The sequence below is a fragment of the Protopterus annectens genome, chromosome 5.part1 (assembly GCF_019279795.1).
Source record: "Protopterus annectens isolate FY-2018-M chromosome 5.part1, PAN1.0, whole genome shotgun sequence".
NCBI lineage: Eukaryota > Metazoa > Chordata > Ceratodontiformes > Protopteridae > Protopterus > Protopterus annectens.
In genome coordinates, this window is record NC_056736.1 from 69,457,932 (window position 1) to 69,462,463 (window position 4,532).

Genomic DNA, 4,532 nt, shown 5'->3' on the forward strand with positions numbered 1-4,532 from the left:
CTCTTATTTATGAAAATATGAACATAAATATGAAAATATGAATAGTAAATGATAAACAGTGGTCATTTTTTCTATGACAAGCCATCCTAGATTAACAATATTAGTGTCATGTTGTTAATGCGTCATTGTGCTTTCTAATATTGCCTATTATCACTGCAGCTCATAAGTCACTTAATAAATGAAGCCAGGCCAAAAAAAATTCTGCATGCTATAAGGAGCTAAGGGTTACAAATCATTTCCTGTAATAAATGAATCTCAAATTACCAGTATATCACTTCTGACCAGATCAGAAGAATCTCACACTTCTTATTCAGTAATCACTGCTTTGATAATTATTACCAAAGAATGATCTTTAACACCATTGCCTTTTATTGATTTCACTGTTTTCACCACTTACATTATTTGCAAGAATATCATTCACATCTAACTGTACTTGTACTTCAACAGCTTGAGCCAAGTTGTCAGCTTCAGTCTTTTTCCTTCTTTTTTCCTGCGGTAATGTTCTTTAATCCTTCAAAGTTCAATTTAGATTTCTTCCTCTTAGTCTGCCTCCTGCCTCTCTTTTTCTACCTTCTCTGATGGAACAACAGTGTCATTTTCTGTAGACTGAATGTTTTGTGATTGAATATTATTATTATTATGATTCCCTGTAATATGGGTGTTACATAACAAAGCAACGTCATTTTGTTTACTATACATATTCTCTTTGCATGATAGACTTCAGTTAAATTTTCTTCCTGTTTTTTTGTTGTTGTGAACATCTACCTCTCCTCTTTTTACTTTCTTCTACATTCTCTGAAAATTCAGATTACTGAATACTTGTATCCTGAATTCCATAGCTGTCTTAGGTAGGATCATGTTTAATGACGTTGCATGATCTTTAGTGGCAGAAGACACTTCCTTTCCTATATATATATATTCCATTTGCACATTGCCTAATATTATTTTTCTCCTATAAAAGATGAATACATTCTTCCCCAGCATACACAGCATCATCTACCCTACCATGTATGTAGTTTCTCATCTTACAAAAACTCTGCCCAGATTCAATAATCCGAGCTAAGTATCTAATACCACATAAAATTAAATGACCATAGACTCCTTTGTATAATTGTTCTCTCTCTCTCTCTCTCTCTCTATATATATATATATATATATATATATAGATATAGATATCCCTGGAAACAATATATCTACCCTTGAAAATATCCTTTACTTGATCTCACACAATATTACCAATGAAACAATCATCATAGGTGATGTCAGTATCCACTGGAATATTTTTTCTTCTAACTATCCTCCTTCTAGCATCAACCTTTATAGCTTCAAACAGAGTATTACGTCTCATACTCGTTATATAAAATCCTGGATTTTGGTCTCTGATTCCTGCAACTGCACTGCATCAGGAACCTTTCTGGTATCCTACATATGCTATTAGATGTATTACTCATCCTTACTAACAACAAAAATACAAAAATATTCATATAATCTCTCATAATTTAGCCCTAAATCATTTTTAGCTTCTCTTATGTCAGTTAACTGGACTATTCTAAAGCCTTGTCACAAGATGATGCAGTAGAATGTTCAGTTTAACTTTTTTAAGCAACCTAAACAAAATTTCCCCACTACGTAGGAAGGCAGCAAAATATAACTTTGCCCCTTGGCTTACTAATCAGAATGGATATCTTATGCAGAATAGAAACAAGGCATGGAAAGAGTGGCAGAAACTTAAGACTCCACAAAACCTATAGTTATTTAAAGAATTTTGTAACCCAACCAAAATACAAGTCACACTAGATAAGAAACAATATTATTCTGATTTACAAAATAACCATACATATAACCCCAACGAGTTCTGGTCATCCATTAAACACATTTTATACTCAGGAACTAACAATGTCCTTAACCCTAGTTCCAGTAACTCCCCTTAAGAAACAGCCACCAAATTTAATTCATACTTCATTGGCAGTATAACTACCCTTACCAATGAATCCTTTCCTGACTCCCCTGACTCATTTCTACTCCCCCATTTCCTAATACACCTATCATCCCACTAAAACCAGTTGCCATGTCCTTCATAAAAAAATATCCAAACTTAAATCCTGCTCAACTTTCCTGGGAAATACCTCAAAATTTCTGCTAACACCATTGTATATCTAGTCTCCATTCTTATAAACAGGCCAGTACAGAAATGTTATATTCCTACCATCTGGAAAACATGCCATATCATTCCTGTCCACAAATGTGCAACTTCTACTGAAATAAATAATTTCTTACTTATTGCAATCTTATCCCCTCAAATAAATATTGGAAAATGTGTCCATAACGTCTTCAGCATCTCTTAAAAGAACAACTAACTAGCTGATACTCAACATGGTTTAAGACCTGCCCTCCTAAATTTACAAATAAGATAAAACAAGCCAGGGATCGTGGTACATTTTTATCTTCCTTATTCCTAGACTTAGAAAAAGCTTTCAACACTGTCTCACATAAAAGAGTTCCTATTACAACTGCCCACAATAGGTATCCCACAACTCTTCAGTGGTTTAATAATTACATGTTGGAATGCTACCAGATGGAATTCTACCCTTTCCCCTTATCTACCCATCATTACAGGTGTACCACAAGGCTCTATCCTTGGTCCTCTTCTATTTAATATTTTTATAAGCAATCTTTGTTCTATAAAACAATCATTCCTTGTACATTATGCAGATGATTCCATCCGTATGTGCCTCTCATACAATCTAGAAAATGTCGAAAACATTACACAGCATGCCTTTAACTCTATTGAAAATTGGCTTTGTAACCACCAACTCCTTCTCAATCTTAAGAAAATCAAACTCTTTTATTTTCCCCCAAATCATTTATATATGAGAAAAATAAGTTTAAGATCACATACCTAAACAATATGCCAGTGAAACAGTGCCCCATACAAAACTGCTAGGGCTACAATAGATGACAACTTCAAATATGACCTCCACGTATAGAACAATATAAAAAAATCTCAAAAACTAGGAATGCTACATAGAGCCAAAATTCTTAGTGCATCCACCAGTCACTTTTGTCACTACATTCCTATTCCCCTCTCTATGATATTATTCTCCAATCTTGAGTAACTTCCAGACCACTCTAAAGTCTAAACTAGATCAGTGTTGCAACAGCATAGCTAGATTTGCTGCTCATACCAGTCACACAACACATCACAGTTTTGCATTAAAAAGTATAATTTGGATAGCATTATCCCACCAACTAAATTATACCCAACTTCTCTGAACACACAACATTATATTTAATTCCACTTCCTGCCCAGCTGGAGGTACTATTCTCTACTACATCATCAGTGATCTTCTGACAAAAATCTGCTTGCCATCTATAAGGCCTACACAAACTGCAGTCAAAGTCTGTACTCACACTGTGTATCCAAAGTCTGGAATTTGATCCCTGCACCAATCCAGTCAATACATAAACAATAATTTATCTAAGCTGCAACTAAAATACTTCCTCTCTGACTCCTGGCTTTGTACTTGCTGCTCTTCTGGCTAAAAGTTTAGATCGTTCTCCTCTAATACTTACACACATCCTATCTCCCCCTTTCCTTGTTTTTATTTCTGTTACTCTTAATCTTATTACTGATTATTTCTCCTGCTTCCAAAATCTACACCACTTTTTTACTGCTAACAAATACTTTTCTCACTTCCCCCTCTCTTCCTGTCTGCCTTCTTATCCACTGTTTGAATTTTCCAGTCTGACATTTGCTTTATAAGTGAGTAATAAACTCTTGTCCTTATAACGTCAACACATTTCAGTGCTACATGATATTGTATGTATCTTGTTTAATGATGGTATATGTGTGTTATTATACATGTCATATATATATATATTAATATTTGTATTAATGTATGTATTTACAGTATATTATAATATAATATCAGTTTTCACCAATGCATATGTATTTTCTGTTCTTTTATATGTGGGGCTTTTCTCCCAAGGCCTCCCTTGAAAATGGATAAAATTATCTAGTCGGAACTTTCTGGTAAACAAATGTCAATAAATAAATACATAATATATGCAGCAACAGTTTACCAAGCTATGCCAATTGCACAGGTGCAATCATCTTCAGTAAGTCCACATTTGCTATTAAAATTATTAAGCAAATCATTCAAGTTTTGAAACAAGGAACGATAGTCTCCAATGTTACTGGGTGCTACCTTTACATTTATATATATATATCTATGGGTCTACCTGATAACACCAACATGCCAAAACACCAACAACTAAATAACCATAAAAATTAAAACACGAACAAACTGGATAAAAAAGAAACAACACCGATGGCAATACCAGGAGTCAGTCCACTGAAAAAACCTTTATTGTGTTAGCGCTTTCATGCACAATACAGTTTGCACTTCTTCAGACACATATTCTTGTAAAAAGCCATATTTTATAAACTAACCAATTAAAACAAATTAATATCAATTAATTTCAATTAAGCTATAGGCTTACCATTTAAAAGGACAGCTACTATGTTTGAA